Genomic DNA, 26,777 nt, shown 5'->3' with positions numbered 1-26,777 from the left:
GAAAGATAATTGAAATAGTAATTTTTTAATTCCATAAGAAACCTAGTGTTATTATTTTAATATTTATATTTTAGTTGTAGTTGGACAAAAAAAACTTTATTTTATCTTTATTTATATTTTTGTTGTGCTGAGGATTGAACCTGGGTCCTAATAAAATTTAGTATGAAAGACACACACATACACACACACACACACACACACACACGCATTTACATGAGGATAAATAGTTGTTGGCAATTGAGAGTGTCAATTTTTAAATATAAAAAATTCAAACAATTATTTGATACATATTTTTATGACTTTGAAACTCTTGAAATGGAAAAATATAATTTCCTTTCTTACTATACATAGTTTTGTAAGTAATAAAATCTTCTTGATAGCTGGGTGCAGTGGTGCACACCTGTAATCCCAGTGGCTCGGGAGGCTGAGACAGGAGAATCATGAGTTCAAAGCCAGCTTCAGCAACAGTGAGGTGCTCACCAACTCAGTGAAACTCTGTCTCTAAATAAAATACAGAATAGGGCTGGGATGAGGCTCAGTAATTGAGTACTCCTGAGTTCAACCCCAGGTTCAAAATAATAATAATAACAACAACAACAATAATAATAATACATGAATAGCTTATAAAAGAAAACAATTTTATCTAATAAACTTAAAGAATGCTCTAACCCTATTAAGTGAGATAAAAAAATTTCCATTGAATACAAATTTACATTATGCAAAAATTACCAAAGCTTATATCATTTACATTTTAATTATTTGGATTATTATTTATGCTATTGTGCCTTTCAAACTTTCTTTGTTTTTGTTTGTTTTTGATATTGTTTAATTAACATGTGCTTTTTGAAACAAAGGCACATAATATACTAAGTTAAAATTAGACATCTTGGGAAAAATGTACCAAGATAAAATCTATTACCTTCATAAGTTCCTCTTCACTATTTTATGAATAATATTTATTCTATGGAATTAACAGACTATGTTATTTTCTTCTCCTTTTACTGACTCATGGCTGACTTTCTTAGAAAGAGATTTTCCATATGACATATCAGAACATTTCTTTATCTACATCATTTAAACCACAGCAAAATTTTATCTTATTTATTGTATATTTCTCAAAAAGATCTTCGTTTTTCCATTACTGAATGTTAAAATGGCTTGAATTTGTATTTTTCAAGTAGGAATGAAAATTATTTTTAAAAAAGATCTGCAAAAATATATAGAAAAATCTATGGGTATCAAAGTGGTAAATTTTAATACATGTTTAGCATTCAGAAAGCGTTTCTTAAAATATACCACATAGATGGTATTTTCAGTCTCTTATCCAATATAAAGTCTGACATTCTAAAAACTTGTCATGGTCAAGCTTCTGCATAATTTGACAAGTTGATTATTTTATCTACTCTCTCACTCTTTCCCCCTGTTTGTTTTTACTTTTTTTTAACCAATTATTTACAATGCTATTAAATATTAAATATTGTCTTTTTGTTTTACAGCTAAACATGTTCATGTTCACCTCAGATTATTTTGTACGTTTTCCATGATCAATTGATTGAAAATTTTTCTCTAAGATATTCATCTGTAGTTTCCTTTAAATTTAAACTCAGATTCTAAATTTCATAACTGAAAGGTTTTTCTTTGTTCTTATTCTCGAAGGAAAACTTTGCTAAATATAATATTCTTGGACTCCATATTATCTCCCTAAAGATCTTGCAGTATAAAGCTCAATTTCTTTATGACAAGATATACTGCTCTTGAGAAGTATGCCAACTTGAATTTCCTTAAAATGTGACTTATTTATTTTTCTAGATACACAAAACTATTCCATATCCTTACTGAAGTTATTTTACCTTTTAGAAAAATTTACTTCTAAACTTTCTCAAATTGTTGTAATTGTAATGTATTTTCTAGCTGCATCTCTTAAAAATTTTCCCTGAGGTTTTTATTTTATTACTATTGTTGGTTTATGATATTATTATCCTTTCTTTCAGGGTTACATGTGCTTCATCAACTTTTTAATAATTTCTCTAAGAATACTATTTAATTTTATTCTATTTGTGTCTAGTTTTTAATTAATATAGGTCTTTAAAAATTCCGTATCTTACACTATTTTTGTTTTAATTGAAGACATAAAACCTCTCTTTTGCAGTACGTATCTCCTTAGTTCCCAACTTCTATTCACTCCCATGAATTGCATTTCATTAATGTGTTATAATGAATCTCCAGTCTTTGACATCCTTGGTTATTTCACAAATACTTTGCTTGTCTCCACTATCAATGCTTACTCTTAGCCATTGTCTCTCAAGAAGTATGCTAGAGATGGAATTTGCCTAACCCTGACCACCTCAAATGTTCATTCTATCACTCTCATGGTTTCTCTGGGTGGCTTGTCCTGGCAAACTGTCACACATAGTATCAACCTTGAGGTAATATATGTAAAGACATGGAACATTCAAATTAGGGTATGTCATTGTTCATTTTTTACGTGAGAATATTTACATGGTGGGAGAACAGTTATGTCCCAAGAAATACCATAGGTATCTACAAATAGCACTAGAGAAACTCTAAATCTCCCACGTATAAAGAAATAATGTTAAAAAGTGACTGACAAAATCTGGAAATAAATAAGTGGATAAAGTTGTATTAAAAGAAGTAATACTATCCATATAAAGGATACAGACAATCACCAAACGTCCCAGGGACAAAAGTGATGGGTTATATACACTTATGTCAATATAATTCCATTCCTTGGTTTCCTGTTAAGATTCTGTATTGGCTAAAAACAACCAAAGCCAAAGGATTCAGCCTTCCAGGGCAGAAAGAAAGAAAAGAATGGAGATTAGATTTGAAAATATACATGGAAGATCGGCCAAAATTTTCTTTTTCCCCTCTACTTTTTACTTTGTCCTTTTTTTTCAGATAAATTGTTGTGTCCCAATTCCAGGGGATGCCCTGGGCATAGTATTCTACTAATCACTACATGATCATGGGAATTGCTGATTCATTTTCACTTTTGTTCTTTACATAAGATAGAGGGAATGGGGAGAGAAAAATGTAGTATAAAATATAGCTGTTGTAGTCCTGGGCTTCATAGCTGGTCATGAACTATGTTTGTAAAAACAGATATTTTCATGGCCTAATTATTCAATATCTCCTTTGCCCCTTTTCACATCACACGTAAATTATGTACTTGAGCCAGTAACATAACTCAAAGTTTTATATTTGCCAAGTATATGTTATTGTTGCCCACTGTTCAAGTCAAAGCCACAGTTCCCCAATGATCATAAAAGATGGTTCTAAATTTCTTCTTACTTTCCAAATAAGTTTCCTGCTCCCTATGCATACACAACACAATTTTCCCTAGTAATAAAGATCAATTAACACAGTAGATTCATATTGATTTGTTGTTTAATCTGGAAGAGAAATGGCAAAGAGTACCTTTCAGTTTGTAATTATGATTGGGTTCATTACTGGGTTCCCTGATGGGTAGAGACCTCTTGGGGGGCAATATGACTTACAAGTTCAACTGCAAGGTGATGAAAGCAATAAACAAACATTTCTCATGTAGATTATTAGGTTTAATGATGAGAGAGCCTATCTCAACTATTAGTTTCAGGACTCAGGTTTCTAATTATGGGGAAACTGTTACATTGACTCCTGATTTTAAAGAAATGTCACAATTTATTGTGGCTGCACTCCCGATATAACAGGTTCATATGGGCCACCTGTTATCACAACTGAGTCCTTTGAAGGTCACCAGATTGTTCTTTCAAATGAGATGATTATGATTGATGAAACACATGACAAAAACAGTGAATTCCATGCACGCAACTATATTGCATACTTTTTTGCTATAAATCCTCTGGTAAGTAATGTCATGTGCATACATCAAAATGAATATACTATTCTATGAACCTATGCATGATAGTACACAAAGAAGTGTTGGATCTAAAAAAGATACATATATACCTAAATGATAATTGTGTCATTGAGAAGATAATCACTACTGTGATGGGAGTGTGTGCTAATGTAATCTGCCGCAAGGATGCAGGTTGATCCTGCCTGTGGAATTCTTTCCCTTTTCTTACTTCTCTAACTCACAACCTACTCCATAGATTGTTGTAATGCTCCTTTCACCACAGAGATACTTTCCTGTATAAGTGTGCGTTTTCCAGCCCCTTCCTTCTCCACAATTCACCAAGCTTCTTTCCCCAACAAAATACAAATATGTCACTAACTTTATTTTAAATGTATCTACTTAACTTTAGGGCTGATTACAGTTTTTAAAAACCCACTAATATCAATCCTGGCCCTTTCTTTCACTCATATCATGTATATTTCCCCTTCCATGTTTTTTTTGGCATCTAACTCCATTGCTCTACACAACTGAGTGTCTGAGAGTCCACAGATAATATGTTATATGTTTCTGGTATAGTTCCATGCATTGTGATTTTTCATTGTACTCCAGGACAGATTCGATTAGGTATAATGAATACAATTTTAAATTAGAGAAAAAATACAATCAGAAATAATAGATATATTTAATCTACAATATATTACTTATCTTCAAAATGAGGAGCCTCAAGAATGTTTTGTAGCCTTATTCAATTTGTCAAAATAATAGCTTACATTAGTCATTTTTCTGCCTAAATATTTATTTCTTCTCATTTAGTCAATTAATATGTACTTTTAACTGTCAGAAATTCTATAACCTCACAAATACAAAACTAATACTGTGCAGAATTAGTCACAGTCACATAAAATGTATAGATATTTATTTTTAAGCAAAGGTATTAAATGCAAAAAAAAATGGTTCTTACAGTCTCAGTATTAGACATAAATTGATCATCTGAGAAGCACATAGTAATGCTGATAAAAAAGTATATAATATATATGTATAACCCCCCCCACACACACATATAATGCTATTTATTTTCACACCTTGTGTACACAATATGACATTTAGTATCCGGTCACCTTGTGTAAAAGGTTTTGTTTTGTCTGGTCTTGCTTTTCCTCCCATTGATTAGAAGGGTATGGAAGCAGAACTTCTTGTCACTTCACTGGAAACTGTCTGGATAGCAATGGAGTGTATCATAAATCAATTCTATCAGGCAAACCGCTCACAACCAAAGTCAATATCACAGTATGAAGTATGCGTAACAGAACTCAGATCGAATAAACCTCAGCTCTTTCTTCATCAGAGAACTTCAGTATTTTTTTAAACACATACAATAATATGAATAATCTGTGGATATATAATTTTTATCTATAATTAACAAGGCATGAAACTGGTAAACATATTTTTTAAAGTGAAAGTAGACAAATTAATTGACCACATTCTTAAAATTTTAGCCATTTTTGAAGATGTGTATCATGCCTAAATGAAAGTTCTACTAAATATGAATTATTGAGTACCATGACCCACTAATAGGTCCAAGTTTTTTTTAAATTATGTTAACTATTTTGAATTGTATATCATAGATATTTTACCTATTATAGACATTTTCATATACAATATATTAATTTCCCCACATATTCTTTATTTAATTCATATCCTTAAATTATTTGATTTCTCTATAAAAATCTAAATTTGAACACAGGCCATTTTATTTTGTCATAGTTATTTATATTTTTAATATGCACATAAAAATTGAATGGAGAAATATGGGTCTTGCATGAGAAATAAAGTTGAAATGATTCAATAACACATACTTTATATATATATATATATATATATATATATATATATATATACACACAAATTGTTTATTACATAAATTTTACACATAAAATAATGACTAGTGCAATATACCAGTCACCCAGTTCAACATCAGCTAGTTATATGTCATTTTCATTTATTCTGTGCTTCCACTTACTTCCCATCTGAGCTTCACTTTATTTACTTCTGGGTTAGGTTAGATTACAGGTATTGTATGTAATAAATATTAGCTGTATGCTTTTGACAAATACACCCATAATACCTTACTGCTGTTAAGCATAGACTACTCATAATCTGTGTTCCTACACAGGTGACTTGTTCTATCTCTAGATGTAAGTTACTGTTAAGTGTCTGAAATTCTATAATCCTACAAATATAAAACTAATACTATACAGAAGTAGTAAGAGTGACATAAAATGTATAGACATTTATTTTCAAGCAAAGGTATTTAATGATTTTTTAACCATAGGTTCATTTTGTCTGAAATCATGCAATGTATACCAATGTATACGGTTTTGGTACAGCTGTCTCAGCACACCGAGCTTTTGAAATTCAACCTGGGTTATGTGCTTCAGTAATATAATTTTTGGTATTGTTGAGCAGTATTTTATTGTGTGAGTACATGACACTTTGTTCATGCACTTCAGTATTGAAAAACCTTTGGGTTATTTCCTGTTTTGGACCATTAAGATTATAGGGTCTATTATCATTTTTAAACATGTACCTGTTCTATTCAGTTCAGTTTCTTCAAGTAACATTAAGAAGTTTTCATTTGTAAAGCATTATTACTATCACTTATTCAATGATTTAAATATTTTAGGCATATAGAAAAAGAGAAAAGAAAGATCATAATTCTAAAGAGTAAAAATTTGATCATTACAATTGCTATGATGATTAAGTAATACATAATTCTAGAATCAGAATCACACAAAGATTTATACAAAATAGGTTAGTTAGTAGAGACACAAAGGCAACTGTTTTTATCCACTTATTTGGAAGGGTATTTTTTTTAATAGCAAAGTTGCTTCTTCTTGACTTCTTGTCTTTAAATAGATGTTCAATAACCTATGATACTGCTGAATAGTTCTTAAAGCCAGGACAGGACTTTGTATATCATTAAGAAGGTTCCTACTACAATAGACTAACTCTGATTGCCTTGAACTTACAGCCAATGGTGAAGTTGCTCAAATATATTATGATTTTTATATTACTAGCTCTATTCTGTTCCTCCTGCTCCTGATTTTTCAATTTTTACTACTTGTATTGTAACTTATATTACTTTTATTATTGATATAATTGTTATTATTGATATGTAACTACGTTATGTTATATAATTATTATTTTTGTTTTCATTATAAGCCAGTAGTATTGAATGTTTATTGAGAAAAATATTAAATTTCAAGTGCTCTGTGAAACTAAGAACATATATAAATATGATTTCAAATTAAAAAAAACAGCAATATAATATTCAGCCTTCAAATGTCATTGGCTCTTGGCCAATGCTCTGGGCATATTCATAATAAGACAGTAATATATAAATAATATAATATATATTATAATATATATGCAAGGCTATTGTAACAAAATTATATTAGGAATTTTTATGTTCAAGAAAAAACTTTGATAAATTATGCTAGATGTACTCAAAAATATGATGTAGTTACTAAAATGATATGTGGAGATATATTATTAATATGAAAATGTGTGTTTCTAAATTTAACTCATGATATTTACTGACTGAAAAAGTATCTGTAAACTAAAAAGGTACAATTCATAATATTATTTAGAAGTTAATGAAAATAAAAAATCTAAACAAAAGATCCATCAAGTGTATTGATTGTGACAGAGTGCAACCTCTCTTGACAGATTATGGGAGTCACAAAATGTTACAGTCAAGACAAAATGTTCACAATAAGAAGGAATTAACCAAGTCAATAAAAGTTAGGAGAAGAGCATTTCATATAAACCCATCACTTATCTTAATGGGTGTGATGCTATAGCACACCCCTTATAAGGGGTTTGCCTGGATGTCCTATTTATAAAGTAAGGCCTTGGTATAAGGAAACTAAAGAGGAAATTAGAACCAAGCTGGTCTTATTGGACTATGGAAAGGATTTTGGATTTGATTATAAGTAAAATGTATAACAATCCAAAATTTTTAGTCTAAGAGAAACATGATCAATATTCATTTTCAAAGCTTATCTCTTACATGAGAGAGAATAGAATTAGAGTAGTGGATTAGGGAAGGTCAAGAGTGGACTCAAGCATAGTGAAGGAGATGAAAGTGACCAAAACAACAGGGCAGAAACAATAAACAAGACATTTTGTGGGTACATATGAGAAGATGAGAAGACATGGTAATAGGTTGGATTTGGGGAATGAAGCGATGACAGACCTTTATTTTTTTTAAATTCCAATATTAAAACTAAACACCATATAACTACATGTTATATTAATAGAATGTTGGATCATTATACATGAAAATGTTAATAGAGCACTTACTGGTTTACTCTTTCTTCATTTTAAATAACATTTTTCAAAAATCAGTTATGAGCATTCCAATCTGATTTTCCATGTTGGTAATGCATGTAACCCAAGCTGTACATTACTCCTATCCCAATTTTTTGATTGGTGAATTTTTGTTTTGTTGCATATTTTTAATTAAGACTTTTCATTAGCACTAATTAGTCCAACTGAATGTTCTTAACTCTGCCTACAGAGTTGAGAATGGGATAGACTGGAAATACAATATCTATGCTCAAGAGAAAAGAATACAGATTTCACTGTACCATTTCTGACTCTAAGTTTATGAAAGTCTCTGTTTTATTTATTATTTTTGTCTTCAGTATATAACATGTTGAATTGCAATTACTGCATAGGCAACATGATTTTAGTGAAAAACTGACTAAACCAGTTTTATTTTTTGTTGTTGTTATCAGTTTTACTCATTCAGAGTTTTCTCCATTTTTTGTGTGAGTTCTACTTGCCTTAAACTGAATAATATTTTTGTGTCATTTCATAGGAATGTAATCAGAAGTACCTTATTGTGAACCATATCCATAATTCTGCCCATGATTCCTGAGCACATAGGTCCCCTTCATATTTCAAACCAACCTTGGAGTTCTCCTTCGTACTAACTGAGTCATAATTCTCCATCAGTTCATTTCACACCTGGACTATGCACCACTTTCTTCTCATGACAAATTGCATGCTAGAAGCAGTTGCTTGAGATAGACATACAGTAAGTCTATATTTATTTCAAAAACTAACATGTTTTTTAAACAAAATAGTGGTCTTTTAAAAATTATATATCTTGAAAATAATAAAGAATTTTGAAATTATGCAAACGTTCTAAAATATATTTAAATTTTAAAATATGATGGTAAAGTTATATATTTTAAAAATGCATACAATATTAGAAATATAAGTTAGATATTTTTAAAAGGGGTATGTTCATCTTTTTAACATGAATTGTGTGTGTGTGTGTGTGTGAGGTGCCTTACCACTAAGCTACATCCCCAGCTGTTTTTTTTTTAATTTTAAGAGAGAATTTTTTTTTTTAAGTTGCTGAGTTTGGCCTTGAACTTGCTATCCTATTGCTTCAGCTTCCTGAGCCACTGGAATTGCAGGCATGTGCCACCTTGTCTGGTTTTAACAATAAACTATTTTACATGATATTAAATCTCATGATTAGAAGTACATTTTTATTTCACTAATGAAATATATACATATAAAGTATTTTGTACTTATTATAATACTAGCACTGGCAAATTATTAAGACAGAAACTATAGAAGTATCTAAGTAAAGTCCTAGGTTTTATAATATTTTAATTTAACTTTCAAGAAATGTCCTTGTACATATTATTACAGACAGAATTCAAATAATTCACAAGTCAAACTAAAATAGCTATTTAAAATATTCCCACAAAAATGATTTCAGCCAGATTAATGAAAGAGCAAAATTTTCTTTCAAAAGAGAGACTTTGGGCTGTATATGTTTCAGTAAAAACAAAATGGTAATGGTTATAAGCTTTTCTATTCAATCAAGTAAGGGCTATGGCTCTATGCTCGATTTTCAGTTACATAAACAAAACATTAACATGTTCACTATCACAATCTCAACATCATAAACACATTATCAACTTCAATGAATAAAGATTATGCTTTAGTAAATTAAAATTCTACCATAACATAAGGAAATGCTGGATTTGTTTCTTCATTTTTCATTAAAAGAATTCTAGTAAGATTTTAAATATTTCACAGGTAAATAATTCAACCAAGAGAAAGTTATATGACATCCAATAAGAGTTCAAATTTTATTCAGTAGACAATATTCATAATTTATAATTCTGTCTAATTACAAAGTTGAACTTATATTTATCACAATTCAAAGGACAAGAGGGAAAAAGAAATCATGTTTGATATACAAAATCAAAGATGCAATGTTTACAATGCATAAAAGAAAATAATGTTTAATTTAATATACATGAAAGTTCCAATTTAAAATAAGACAGTGCAGAAACCAATAGTCTATCTATAGTTTCTATATTAATACGTTTGATGATCTAAATTAATTTAAAACACATTGAGTTGTTTGTGAAAAAAATAGTGGTGTCATAAAATCAGTAGACTACTATAGTAATTGCCAAAATGGTATTTTAATAACCAATTTTGAAATAAAATATCATTCATCATTTTTAAATATGAAAATAGAAGGAGGACAGTTGAAACTATGAAATGATATTGGATATTAGCTGCAATGATTCAGAAAAAATCAATTTATTTTAGAGAAAAAAATTTCAGACAAAAAGTGATTAATCTCCTGAAAGATAGAAAGGAGAAAAATAATTTTTAAAAAATTACCTGGAAAAGTGAGAATTAAAAGAAATCAAAATTACCAGTGTTTCTAGTAAATATGAAAGTGTTAAATTGAAAGATAAAAACACAAAGTCTATAAAACTAAATTAAAAAACCAATAACATTCTACTTATAAGGCATTCCTTTAAACACTTTTAAGTGAATATCCAAGCAAAGATATTCCAAGAAATTTGTTGTTGTCATTTCTATTTTAAGATGTGGAAGTCCATAAGGGCATGTTCTTCCCACCCAAATAGCAAAAGAGTTTGGTCAACAACATTATTACTTTTTTCTTCATGTTTAATTTTAAAAATTTTAAACGAATACACAAAAAATTAAAGTTGGACATATTAATGGTGTATCATTAATACATGTACATATTGTGTAAAATTTAAATCATATATAACATATTTATCTTCTAAGACATTGTTCATGTCTTTGAGGAGAAAACATTCAAATGTTTAGTACAATAAATGGACAATATTACAATAAACATTCAAATGTTTACTACAATATAATTGTTATCTATAATTACCATATTACATAATGATATCCCAAGAGCTTCTTGCTCCTATCTAACTATATCTTAATAACTGTTAGTCAAACTTTCCCCATCCCTGTTTACTTACTCCCTACTTTTCCTGGCCTCTGATAACCAACATCTTACTCTCAACTTCTATGAAATCAACTTTTTTAAATTATACATATGAGGTAGGTGATACAATACTTAGTTTCATTCTGTGACTGACTTGTTTTACCTAACATAAAGTTATCTGGTTCCATCTGTGTTAAAGCAAATAACAGCATTTCATTTTTCTATGGCTGAATAGTATTCCATTGTATGAATGTACCATTTTTTTCTGTATTCATCATCAAGATAAGCATTAGATAGTGTACGATTTTTTTACTTTTATGAGTAGTGATGTAATAAACATGGAAATGAAGATTTCTCCCCCATATCTATGTCATTTCTTTTGAATATATGCCCAGTAGTGGAATTGCTGGATTCTATACTAATTCCTTCTTCAATTTTCTGAGAAAAGAAAAAGTTCTCCAAAATGATTACAGTAATTTGCATTCCCACAAACAGTGTGCAAAAATTTCCTTTTTTTCTGCATTCTCACCAGCACGTATTATTCATAGTCCTTTTGGTATTAACTATTCTTACTGGGGTAGGCTGGTATATCATTGTGGTTTTGATTTACATTCCCTTGATGTTTAGTTATGTTGATCATATTTCATGTACCTGTTAGAAATTTGCACATCACATAAAGTCTATAGTCATAGCCTATTTTTAACTGAGTTATTTGTGTTGTTTGTTATTCAGTGTTAGGGTTTCCTTTTATAGTCTAGCTATTAATGTTTTCTTCCAATATGTAGGCTGACTCTGTATTCAATTGAGTGTTTCCTTTGATGTGAAGAAATTTTTAGTTTGAAATAATATTATTTGTCTATTTTTTTTCTTTAATTTCATATGCTTTTGGAGTCTTTCTCCCCCCCAAAAAAATCTTGTCCATTCCAATGTCCTAATGTACTTCTTCTATGTTTTCTTCTAATAGTTTCATAGTTTCAGATCTTAATTTAAGTATTCAACCATTTTGAATTGATCTTTTTAAGTGGTGAAAGAGTGAGTCTAGTTTCTGTGTGTGGATATTCAGTTTTTCTAACACCATTTAATAAAAAAGACTGTCCTTTTTGGGCTGGGATTGTGACTTAGTGGTAGCATTGTGAGGCACTGGGTTCAATTATCAGCACCTTATATAAATAAAATAAAGTTCATTGAAAAAAATATATATATGACAGTCTTTTCTTCAATGCATATTCTTAGCACATTTGTCAAAAATAAGTTGTCTTCAGATGCATGGATTTACTTCTAGGCTTTCTATTCTAGTCTAATGGTCTATGTTTCTGTTTTAATCCCAATAAGATGCCATTTTGATTACTACAGCCTTAAAGTATGTTTTGAAGCCAAGTAACATAGTGCATCTATACTTTTTGAGTCTATGAGACAGCTGACTTTTTATGACCATTATATGACAAATTCCAAGGGATTCAAAGTTCCCTTTAAATTTTGTGCATGGTAAGACATAGGGCCTTATTTCATTTTGGTGCATATGGATTTCCAGTTTTCCCAGCACCATTTGTTGAAGAGGCTGTCTTTGCTCCAATGTATGTTTTTGGCACCTTTTTATAGTATGAGATAATTGTATTTATGTGGGTTTGTCTCTGTGCCCTCTTTCTGTACCACTGGTATAAAAATCTATTTTGGTGACAATACCATGCCATTTTTGTTACTCTTGCTTTTTGGTATTGTTTAAGGTCTGGCATATAGAAGAAAAAGTAGGTTCAAATCTTCATCATGTCAGATTAGGTCCTGACTTCCTTAACAAGACTACTATAGCTGGAGAAATAAAATCAAGAGTCAATAAATGGGATGGACTCAAGCTGAAAAGCTTCTTCTCAGCAAAAGAAACCATCAGTGAAGTGAAGAAAGAGCCTAAACTTGGGATCAGAATTTTATCACACACACACATTAGATAAAGCACAAATCTCTAGATATATAAAGAACTCAAAAAAAAAAAAACTTAAAACCAAAAAAAAAACCAACAAATAACCCTATCAATAAATGGTCTAAGGAACTAAACAGACAATTCTCAGAAAATGATAAACAATTGATTAACAAATACATAAAAAATGTTCAACATCTCTAGCAATTAGAGAAATGCAAATCAAAACTATTCTAACATTTCATTTCACGCCAGACAGAATGGCAGCTATTAAGAATATAAGCAACAACAAGTATTGAGGAGGATGTGGGGGGAAAGGCACACTCATACATTGTCAGTGGGACTGCAATTTGTTGCAACCAATCTGGAAAGCAGTATGGAGATTCCTTGGAAAATTTGGAATGGAACCACCATTTGACCCAGCTATCTCATTCCTCAGTTTATGCCTAAAGGATTTAAAAACAGTATAGTAAAGGGATATAGTCATGTCAATGTTTATAGCAACACAATTCACAATTGCAAAATTATGGAACAAGATAGATGCCCTTGAGTAGATGAATGGATAAAGAAACAGTGCTGTATATACAAAATGGAATATTACTCAGCATTAAAATAGAATAAAATCTTGACATTTACATGTAAATAGATGGAGTTGGAGAATATCATGACAAGTGAAATATGACAATCCTCCAAACCCAAAGGCCAAATGTTTTCTCTGATTTCTAGATGCTGAAACATAATGGAGGTGGGGGGACCATGAGAGGAATGGAGGAACTTTGGATAGGGCAAAGGGGAGGGGAGGGAGAGAAGAGACATGTGATTAGGAAAGATGTTGGAATGAGATCAACATCATTACCCAAGTACATGTATGAAGAAATGAATGATGTGACTATAACTTGTGTAAAATCAGAAACATGAAAAATTGTGCTCTATATGTATACAATGAATTGAAATGCACTCTTCTGACATGTATAACAAATGAGAATAAATAAATATATAAAAAAGTTCCCTTTATGGGCTGGGGATGTGGCTCAAGCGGTAGCGCGCTCGCCTGGCATGCGTGCGGCCCGGGTTCGATCCTCAGCACCACATACCAACAAAGATGTTGTGTCCGCCGAGAACTAAAAAATAAATGTTAAAAATTCTCTCTCTCTCTCACTCTCTCTCTCCTCTCTCACTCTCTCTTTAAAAAAAAAGTTCCCTTGAAGGACAAATAATGCATAGATTTTCATCTCAAGCAAAATATATGAAAAGGAAGTGAATGCTATAAAAATGATTAAGTGAACAAAATAACAACTAAATTGCAAAAAATTGTTAAAGGTCATGTATTCCATAATATTGACCATTTTGAATATTTGGAAGCCCCAGATACAAGCAGAGCCTTCATACAACAACCAAATATTCTCCATAGCTTATTCTCAAAGTATGTGGGACTTAGGGAAGGAGACAGGGTCTCCTTTAGTCTATAAATATATATAACCTACCAGAGTTTGAGTTTGGACCCTTAATATCTAGAAAAGCTCATATGTACTCAGACTCTACATTAATTCAAGGTGTGACTGACCATTTGTGGAATCAACAATGCCATTAAATTTATGATGTAATGCCAAAGCTCTGATGTTGTTAAGGCATCACAAAACCTAAACCTTCTATGATATAGATGAAGATATCTAATACTGGGGGATGGCCAGGCAGTCCACTCTTCACATAGTCTCAACAACTGTCTATCTACTTGTGATAAAGGTAGAGAAAAACTTCCTCCCTTGTCTGCAAAAAATCAAATCAAATTAAATTAAAAAACTTTAGCTAACACTTCTATTGGCAGTAGGACTGGAACTTGATCTTGATACACAAGATCAATTCCTGATCAGAAGACAGAAACTGGCACTAGCACTAGCCACTAACCGCCTGAAAGAAAAAGAAAGCATTCCTGCTTACTTTGACACACATTCATCATTCTACCAAAAACTATGACATGTCAGGAAAAAGGATAAATAATAGAAATTGTCATAGGTAAAATATCAATATAATAATTACACCCACTAATGAAATAATTTTGGGAATTACTATACAAACACTGGTTCTGTATGAACATTATGATTTTTATGTTTAAAAATTTCGTGGGCTAGATGGACAGAATGAATTTGCAAAGAGATGGAAATTACAAAACTGTGCTAGAAAGAAACCCTAAAATTTAAGTCCATGTAAAACACACACACACACACACACACACACACACACAAAAACAAACACACACCCCTCTTGAGAAAAGAGGATGGCTTTTTTTGGTAAGCTTAACAGAAATACTCAAGAAAGCAGAGTAAATAATCAAATATTTAAAGAAAGATTAATGATTAAAAATGAAAATATAAAAAAAAGTGAAAAATACACAAACAAAAACAATTATTCAACAAAAGACTAGACAGAAGACACCACTGAGAAAAGTACTATGGTTACTTTTCTAAAGCTAATGAATTACCAACATACCAGAAATACATAATTCAGTGATCCTCAAGGAAAATAACAGGAAAGAAAATGCACCTAAACTCATCATAGTGAAAGTGCCAGGAATAATTAAAAGAAGAAGGGAAAAAAAAAACGTGCTTGAATATAGCAAAAAAAAAAAAATTTAAAAATGGGCAATGGACAGAAGACAAAATGTGTCATTTCCTCCTTTCTTCTAATTATTTAAAGATATATAAAATCTTAAAGCAGCAATTATAATGCTGTATTCTTATTATTTAATATTTATATCTATAACTTTATCCTCATAATTAATATCTCAATAGTAAAGTTACAAAGGAAGTGTGTTTTAAAAATATTTCTGTATATAAATTTCAACAACCATAAGAATTCAAAAGTAGAAAGATAAATTGAATTTTCTTGTTCTTGCAGATTCAGAATCCTGAGTCCAGAATTGCATAGCCTCTTATAATACTGAATGATATTCTAGTATTTATGAACATATTATTTTTAATAAGATAGAAACTCCTGATGTAAGTCAATTGCTTCAGTTGTTACAAAACAGAACAAAAAAGCATCTATTTCTACATTGAGTAGAAACTTGGGTGACTTACACAAGTGAATGAGAAAGAAATATGTAGATTCTACTTGGAAACTTTCTAAAACTTTGAATAATAATTGAATTTGGGTGATTTCTACCAAAATTTCAGATAATTTTTTTCTCAGCTATTGTTTATCAGGGATAATTTTGGCTTCAAAATTAAGTTTCTTGCACATAACCAATATTACACTATTTAAAAAGAAGCATAACTCTATGTCAGTTAAGTCAACTACCATTATCATATTAATGAATGTTTGTTAAGCAGGTTCATGAAATAGGTGCTATAATTGTGCTCAAACTGGAGACTTAGAAAAGAAGAATACTATTTCATTTCACTTTATTGCCTTTATTTATATCTTTTATTTCTGCCTATATTTCTGGCGAATTTTCTGCAACATTTTGTTATATTATTTTCTTTGAGTTCTAGTTTCTGCAAAACTTTATTTCATTCATTGCTCAGACATTTCCCCTAACATTTCATGTGTATATGACTCACATTAATGTGAGTTTACATGCTCAAAATACATACCAAACAACATATTGCAAACATTTAGCTCTACCAACACAGATTTCTGTAATGTGTCCGTAGCGCTAAATTTGTTAGCCCTGGCTATATACCTTTACCAATATTTGTCCTTAAATATATTAAAATTCTTGCCCCATGATGTTTTATTAATATTTATATATCCTATAGTTGCCAGGAGGACTTTGAAGGGGTAAATCCTTCTGGTTCCTCTTGACTATGGATCATGCAGATTTTAATTGACTACAGACATACTATGTTGATAAAATTAGTACCACAAACATATTTAATTGTTAAATACAGTAGTTTTAATTTTGGTCAATTTAATATTTAATGATAATCAATGTTTTAGCAACTTTAAGATAATTTTACTGTGCATTCCATAACATTTAAATATTTGATGGATCTATGGCTTAAATAATTTGATCTATGGCTTAATAATTTCTGATTTAGTGTGTGTGTGTGTGTGTGTGTGTATATATATATATATATATATAGAGAGAGAGAGAGAGAGAGTTATATAGTTATATATAGTTATATAGTTATATATAGTTATATAGTTATAGGTAGACACAATATCTTTTTTTTAAATTTTTATATGGTTTTGAGGATCAAACCCAGGGCCTCATGCATGCTAGGCGAGCTTTCTACCTCTGAGCCACAACTCCAGCCTTGATTGAGTATATTTTATATTTGAGAAAGAATTAAAAGAAAAGTAAACTTTTATATAATAGATAAAAACATAAACAACTCTACGTTGTAAAAATATTAGATTATGGAATCACAATCTGAACACTTGCTTCTATTTAGTGTATTTATTACCTTCATTGTTAAAATAAATTAATAAAAGTGAAGAAATATTTCTTTTCAGCCTGATATACATACATATATATATATATATATATATATATATATATATATATCTTCCCTTAATATTTGTAAAATAAAACAGAAACCAGGTCCATATTATAAAATCAGAAATTATTAATTTTTATATTTATAAAAACAAATTAACCACAACTTTTATTAAAGCAAAATATTTTTTTCATCACATTTAGAATTTGCTTTTACAAAATTAATAAGACACAAGTAAAGATAGATATGTAACAATTCTTTACTGACAGTAATGTTTCAACTGCATTAATAAAAGGACATTTGCTTTTAATATTTCCTCCTTCACTATTGTGTAGCAGTGACTATGACATGCTTTTAATTTAGAATTTTTATACCATGAATATTTTATTAAAGTTTCATGTGAAATTTCAGCAGCATTTTCAAGAAAGTTGTCTTAAAATATCAGCATTGAAATACTTTTAAGTTGATTCCATTACTAGGGAACAATTTTGTAGATAAAGTTGCTTCACAAGGATACAAAGAAAAACTTCAGGGAACTGGAAGAGTTTGAAGCCAAGTTGTTTTCTAGTTTTTACTTGTAAGTTTAGAATCCATGGCTTGCCTCACATTGCACTCTGCTCCACTGATAGTATCCGGCCACTGCTTCAATTATTTTTGCTCAGACTCCCTAGGCCTATTTAAATGCACTTCATTACAGAGCAGTAATCTCTCCTAGTTCTTCCTCGTTAAAACATGTCAAAAAATCAGAATAAGGATACACACTTTGAATGTCATCACTCTTATATAAAACTAGTAAAGGAATAAAGCAAAAATCAATTTTCCAGCAAAAAAATTCAAAAAAGAACTGGGCCATCATTATGGCCCAGTTGTCTGTATTTTGTACTTTCTAACATCAAGATTATTACCTAGTAAGTTATTTTCCTAGCATGTGTTATTTGCCTAGCATGTGTGAGGCATTGGGTTCGACTCTCAGCACCACATAAAAATAAGCAAAATAAAGGTTCATTGACAACTGAAAAATATTTTTAAAAAATTATGCCAGGCACAGTGGCATACACCATTCAACTGTGAGCAAAAATACAGTCAATGTCTTATTGTGACTCTCCATAAAAAACACTGTGCTAACAATCAATTCTTAATTTACAGTTTAAAAAATTATGGCTGTATGAATGCAATTACTCTGAGCAATAATGTTTCCCTCAATATAATAGTATTGAAAATTTCAGTAATATCCTGTTCTTAGGCTTTGGATATAGAGCGATAAGTACATTGTGGCCCGGACTTATTTCAAAGCTATTCTTGTTGAGTTCACTTGAAGATCAGCACAATACATTTGGCATGCATTTCAACATTCTCCCATTGTTCTACAATTTTCTGGTATTCATTTGTCACACTGACAGAAACCAGTTTAAAATTTAAATCCATATCCCTCCTGAATCCTGTAAGAGAGTTTGTAGGCCAAAGCCCACACAGTGACTGATGATGCTGCTGTCAGGTGCCAGTAGAGGCAGCGGAATTGCTCAACAAGTTTCTTAACACGATAAACAATAAGGCAGATTACAGAAAAACAAATGACTTATCATAAGGTGGCTTCCATGGCATTCTTCATATTTGTCCCCTAAAGTCATTTCCACAAATAAAGTATTTCAAATGTAGGAAATATTGCTACAAATAGATTCATATTTAATTCTCTTCTTCGTTTGGTTTAATCTTTTAAATAAACCATGTCCAACTGAAATACAAAATAAATGATTATTTTAAAACACTTCTATAAACAAGTTGTTTTTCTGCATTAAAGATAGAGATTGATGGCATTTGACTTTGGGCTAACTTTACTGTGAGTTTATTCATCATTGTGACCTAGTTCTCTGTATTTATTAATTTCTAACATCAAGACTATTACCTAGTAAGTTATTTTCCTCTAACCCAGGGTCAATCAAAGTCTGAGCTATGGAGGAATATTGTTGTTTATTTTCATATCAACACAAGCCATACAGAACTGTACATTATTCACACAGACTTTAAGTTTTCCCTAACCAAATATTTAAGTCTATAATAACAGTCACAAAAATTATGCACCTTAAAGACCTCCATTAAGGATGTCCCCTAAGCACATCATGCTCTTATGTGCACTCTGTCTCTCATGCTATAATATATGCATATACAGGTTAAACTCTTTTTAAAAATGCACTTTTTACCTGATCTAAAGGGGTCTATCATTTAACAAACAATTTGACCAACTCACCCATGTTAGTATCATCTATGAAAAATTAAATTTACAACATAACATTCATGTGTTCATACCTGTTATGCTTATATATTTAATAAAGCATAGCCACTAGACAAAAAATTAAGGACTTATATTCCTGAATCTTCTAGAAGTGTCTGACATAATATTTAAATGTACACCAAAGCATATTACCAGGGGAGTTCTAAAGATAAGCTTACTTATTAATGAGAATATATTGTTTTAATACAAATTAGAAAAGCGGATTAGCTTAATGTTTGATACATTGTCTCTTCATTTACTACATATTATTTATTTATAGTATCTTAGATAATATGAAAACTTTGAGTTTAGATAATAATAATTCACAGGAAATTTCATGAAGAATAAGGTAAAAAGTTATAAAAAATCTATGTTGATATTGGATCATAACCAATGCTATACAGAAAAGAAACAAATGATTATTGAAAGCTTGTTTGAGGAGTAAAATTTTAATGGGACAATTGGTCCTTAATTAATATTAGAAGCACATTTTCAACTTTTCCATAAATACATTATAATTGCAAAGAAAAAAATGGCATGATTAGAACTCCAATTTGTAAACTGAATTTATCTGAAGAAGCTGCATCTTTATTAAATATCCTGTAGACTGCTTGACCTAGCTGACCACAATGTGATTCTAGAGAGAAGAAATACTGTAGATCAAGAACCCAAATTAGGGGATGGATGAGGTTATGGCTCAGTGGCAGAGCACTTGCCTAGCATATGTGAGGCATTGGGTTTGATACTCAGAACCACATAAAAATAAACAAAATAAAGGTTCATTGACAACTAAAAGTATTTTTAAAAAATCAAAATTATGCCAGGTACAGTGGCTCACACCTATACTCCCAGTGGCTCAGGAGCCTGAGGCAGGAGGATCTTAAGGTCAAAGCCAGCCTCAGGAAAAGGAAGCACTAAGAAAGTCAGTGAGATCCTGTCATTAAATAAAACACAAAATAGGACTATGGGTATGGCTCAGTGGATGGGTGCCCCTGAGTTCAATCCTGCTACCCCCCACTCCCCCGAGAATAAGAAAGAACCAAAATTATTTTGAGGTATTCTAGGTCCTTTATTAGACACTTACCTTCAATTTTGTATCTGGCCTAACATTTTCAGAACTATGATGTAAATTTCTCAGAGTGTAACAGTAGGCTTAAAACACATCTAGCCTTCACAAACCCTAACACTAAGAGTACTGACAGGAAACATCTGAAATCTGTAGGAGAGATTTCTCCACCTTGCTGCAGCCTGCCTACCCAGTGTTTCCTCCCAAGTAACTGGCAAATGTAATGATTTATGATTTTATTTTATTCTGTGACTTTGAAAGTTTGTGTCACTTCTTCCACAGTAAATTTTGCTTTACTTAGAATAAACAATTTTTTCATTTGTTTTAAAGAAGAGTTGTTATTTTACATCAAGAAATTACATCAATCACGTAATGTGAATATGTAACAAGTACTTGTACTCTTTGATGTTGTCTGCAAATGTTCTGTAAGTTGTTAAAAGCAAGGCTAAAGACTTGGTACTTCTGGCCCCTTGGCCTTCCTCTCCTTTGGTCTGTGTCACCTTGAATTCCAGTAGCAAGACCTGATGGCATAAATATCTCATGCCATCAAAACTGCCATGAGGAAACAGCAACTCTCTCATTGAGGACAAGGCCCTCTGTATCAAGGCTGAGATAATGATGAACAGACAACACTGATCAAGATCACCTGCATTGTCCACTGTGAAAATGCTCCAGCTATATAGCCTCGAACCCTTGCTCTCCTTTGCATTTCTATAAAAATTCAAAGTCATTTTCAGCACCTTAAAGACAGGGCCAAGGACATGGGTCCCTTGTCTTTCCAATGTATGTGCACTGATTTACATTCTTTTCATGATTTTCAGCCTTAATGTTTCTGTTTGGTTTTCGGATTTTGTTCGATACCCAGTCAGGCCTTTAGCATGGAACTTTTTGTAAAAATCATATATATATATACAACCAATTCATTGAGTTAACAAAATCCCATAATGTAATGTCTCTGATGAAAAACGTTTAATTTATGTGAAATAGTCTTTTAAGACAAAAAGAGATATAATCTGGAACACATATCCAAAACATATTTCAAGGATTTCAAAGGCCAAATGGCTGTGAAGTTTTGTTGCCACATTTGACAGTTAATGTTCCTAAAAATAATGTCACAGTTAGAAATATGTGAGAACTTCATCAAAAAGCATGCCATCCTTGTCCATGAAATTGTTACACAATACACAAAAAATAGCTTCATTAATTCAATAAGAACAAGACAAATTTGCTTTTCCAATAGAAATAACATAAATAAAACCGCATTTTCCATACCTCAGATGAAGTCCACCCAGTGTTATCACAGTGAAAATCCATTGTTTCCTTTGGCTATTATACCAAGAATTCAAAACATAACATTGCCTACATGAATTTTCTATTTTCAACTCACCTACAATTATTTTTTATTTTAATTAAAGTTAAATATTTTTTATTACCTTAACCAGCTCAATATTATTGATTTTGACTTTTCGTTTATTCTCACCTTTTTGACTTTAGTTATCAGTTCGTTCCTTCAAATATTTCCTGCTTCCAAGCCCTTCTTTTTATTACTTTTATTTCTGTAATGACTTATGAATTTATGATCTTGTGACTATTTTATTGTAAAATTATCTTCTGCATTTTCCCAGTCTCTTGTCTACTCACATTAATATTTGACCCAACTGCTACTGAAGTAATTATCATATATTATTAATAATTCTGGGCATACCCCTGTTCAAATATTTTAATGATTTGGCTTTGTTATGGGACTTAGGTCTGAAAGCTCATTCCATGGAAAATCAATGTCCAAGAGATGAGTTTGGGGAGAAAGAAGGTCTCTAGTCAGTGGACAAATAGTGGGAAAGCAGGAGCTCTGGTTGCAAATTCACTTCTCAAACTCAGGAAGTTGAAGAGCCACAGAAATAGGGTAGGAATGATGAAGAAGAAACATTCATGTCTTTTCTGGGAATAGGTGGAGGTCTTCCAGGAAGGTGCCACCATTTTTTCTCATTTCACAGTCTGGTGTTTCTAGTCATAGCAGCTAAAAGGTGTATTTTTAATCTAGAAAAGGAGGAGAGAGACTTGGCAAGACCAGGTTAAATCAACTCTATATAATAATTCTTGGCAAAATGTTTCTTGAGGATTGACATAGCTACAAAAAGATAGGAGCACATATAAAAAGCAAAAAGTTAAGGCAGTGGATGAAACACAACATGGAGGAGAGAGACCAAATCTTTTTATCCCATTCTTGTCACTCATCAGACATTAGGAGGCCCAAGTAAAGAATCAGTTTTTTTTTTTTTTTCCAGAAAAAGTGGGCTTCAACTTCCTGAAAGATAACCTTGGCAAACATCATCATCTTAATCCACATGTCAGAGGTGTTATCTACAGGAAAGCCAGTGGGAGAATAATAATGTACTGCCTAGTGTGTGACCTCTATTTTCAGTGACTAATAAGTCAACTAAGAGCAAGTAAAGTTACAGGGCTTATTTAGGTTTTTCCTTGGTAACACCTTAACAAGGAAATATGGTTTAAACACTTCGACTAACCTTTAAGAATGTCCAAATCATTCCTTTAGGAAGCTGTGCGATCCAATGTGTATTCTCACAAATGAAAGCCAAGGGATAACAGGAGGACTTAGGATCAGAAACAGTTGAAATTAATCTAGGGAAGTATCAGTTATTCAGTTGCCAGTTTTGTTATTTTTCTCTATATTTGTTTTCTTTCATGTCATTTTATCAGATTTTGACTTACATCAGGAATTCTTTTTATAAGAAAGAACAAGATTTCTTTGAGCACACTGGCTTTTATTATTATTTATAAATTATTTAAGATTGTTAAAGACAATATGTTAGCTTCCCAGAATGCTAGGGGGGTTGAATGTTATTAAGGACTATATCAAAAAGGGAGTGATTTCTTGTAAGTTAGGATTCCAGACTGGCTGAACATTTCTGGAAGCATGAAATGTTGGTGTTGGTAAACACTACCTCATGAATATTTTCATGTTTTTCCATGATCAGGGCTTTCAGAGCAAGGTCACGGGTATCTACTTTTAGGGACAATTTGATGACAAGCAGGTCTTGGGTGTCAGAGAGTGTGCTTTACTTCAAAGGAATGTGAATTGTCCTCTCCCTTGGATCATTTTTCTACATTCTAAGAAATGAATCCTGAATCACTGCTTTATAATTAAGGCAGTGACATACAGTTAGAGACTTCATACTCATCCCCCTCACCCCACCCCCGTCTAGCTTTCAAAACAAACGAAGTCTCCTCGACTTAGGCTCCAGAGAAATAACAGCCAGTCAGATGTCCCAGCTGCCCTGCATAAGCTTTAAGTTTCATAATTCTAGGATCTATTTCCTCTGGTGCCTTCCCTGCATGCACAGCTGACATTTCAATCTCACTGTTCTCCCTGTGGAATACAGGGACATTCTAAGTTCACTTCACAAGGTCTCTTTTTGATCTAGAAGTGTGGTGCCCTTATTAATTACAGATAGAAACAGAGGTTTTATATATATATATATATATATATAAAATTTACATATATATATAAGTGTGTGTGTATATATACACACATATATATACATTCTATATATACACAGTACTATATGCATATATGTTGCTATGTATACATGCCTTCATATTTATATTTATGTATATATATGTGTCTATTTTGTATATGCATACACAAATGTATGTACGCATGTGTATATATATGTGTGTGTGTGTATATATATACATAATCATATATGAAATTGTGATGAGATATTATATTAACTCTTTCACATCCAGCATAATATTTGTTTTAACAGGTAGTAAGAAGATCATACTGATGAAACGAAAAATTCTAGGTCCTGAAACATAGAAAGCATATAACAGCGGCTGCTGGAACAATTAGGGAAATAAATGTGAGTTTGACTCAGGACAACAGGAAATTCAACTTGTTCAATTTTGAAAAAGAAACATTTCTAAATGTTTTGTCCTTAATTTAGGTGTAGTTTATATTGAAAAAATAAATTGTTTCATATATATAAATATACATATATGTATGTATATGTATGTGTGTGTGTATGTATATATATATATTTCCCTTTTAAAGTGACATCTATATGCATCTGCCTTCTACAGATGTTTCCTGGTCTTCATGCCACTTATGAAAGTAACTGTGATTATAATGTTAATTTTAAGTAGTAGTTCTTTCCTATTTTAAGCAGTAGTTTCACTGCTGACCTATGCACCACACTTTCTCTTTCTCAAAGAAAACCCTTATTAAAACTGTAAACAGAGAACTCTCCAGCAAAGTAGTAGTGGAGGAGAAATGAGAGAACCATGTGGGATTCTTCTCAAGTCTTAAACATGATGCCACTGCATAAAGGTCTAGTCCCCATTAGATTAGCATTTGAGACAGTGTTTTGTGGGATTTCTTTGGTTAATCTTGGTCTTAAAAAAAAAAGAGTGGTTCATAGAAAATTGATCATGTCCTCCACCTTTTTTCAGTTGGTTAGGTACTTGAACCACAGAAAGTCTGAGCTAGCTTGGAGAAAATTGTGTGACACCATATATGACCTTCATACACCTCACTGGGGAACAAATAAAATAATTCGGCATGAACAAGAAATGAATGACTTCTGTGTGCCATTTCTCTCAAGCACTGTCTTTCCTATGCCATGCATGCTATAGCTGAAAGTGTTGCTGTACATCCCTTTTAATCCATGTTGCCTCCTGCATCTTTAAAAGAACTGCAGGTTCAGCAAAGGCAGGATCCCAAATGTGCATAATTAACATCAGTAGAGGTTAATTACAGCTGCCCATAAAGCTTCATTAAAATCTAGCAGAGAATAAAACCAATCTGAATATTTTATTATTTTATAAATCACAATTATCTAGTCAGGGTAGTCAGTGTACAATAGGGCTGGACTCTTCTTCTGCAAAAGTATTTTTGAAGCTGTGGTCTAGTTCATATTCATAACAGCACAACTTAACTAAGACTCATATAGCTTCAATGTTCACTCCTTTAGATGATAGTGCATTCACTGAATATAATGTTAAAAGATGAAAAAGGAAAATGTACATTCTGATTTCTTTTTAGGCTTATTGGTGAAGAAAATTAAATTAATCATAATTTCTATTCAGAGTTACATTAGTGGCAGTGCACATGTGTACTTTTTATGTATCTATTTGTTTTAACACTGAAGAAAGTTGGTAATCATCTAGTAACTAGAATTTAACTATAAAATATATCAGTTTATGTGATCCTCAAAGGGAAAATTTTCAAAGATTTCAAAGTTATGTTCAATAATGGATTGTAAAAGACTGAGCTTTAAATTTTAACCCTCACTGAGAAAAACAAAGATAAAATATTTCAATTAAGGAATGTCTTCGAAATTTTTCTTAGACAAAGCAGCATACATTGGATTATTGATAATTAATGCTAGATTATAGGATATTTTGAAGTAGTAGGAAGAAGTAAATACTAAAGTAGCATGAAATAATTAGCATTTGTAAGACTATATCACAGAAATTTTTCACATCCAGATATAGTAGCTATTTCCTAGGTTCAAATTTTTGATAATGCTTTCTAAAATATATGTTGGATTATATGGACCTTGCAGGGTGAATAGAGTAAGCACTTTTACAGCCCATTTGTTTTTTTTACCAGCTCCTAGTCATTTTCTTTTAGTAAAATAAAGCTAACACAAGTATTATAAAAATCTTTTTATTTGTTTGAGCTAATAACAGTAATTAAGTCATTGGTTTAGTCATAGACATGCTAAGTATGGTATTGTAAAAATGCCTATAATCTCAGTACATACAACTATTTGTAATTTTATTTTGCAACACCATACAACAAGAGGAGTCTATTTCTCAATATCTTGAATGTGGCATTGGCCACAAAATTCAGCACAGCTTAACTAGTAATTGGTACAATGTTTATACA

This window comes from Ictidomys tridecemlineatus, chromosome 7 (genome assembly GCF_052094955.1).
Source record: "Ictidomys tridecemlineatus isolate mIctTri1 chromosome 7, mIctTri1.hap1, whole genome shotgun sequence".
Taxonomy (NCBI): Eukaryota; Metazoa; Chordata; class Mammalia; order Rodentia; family Sciuridae; genus Ictidomys; species Ictidomys tridecemlineatus.
This window is presented reverse-complemented; position numbering follows the sequence as displayed.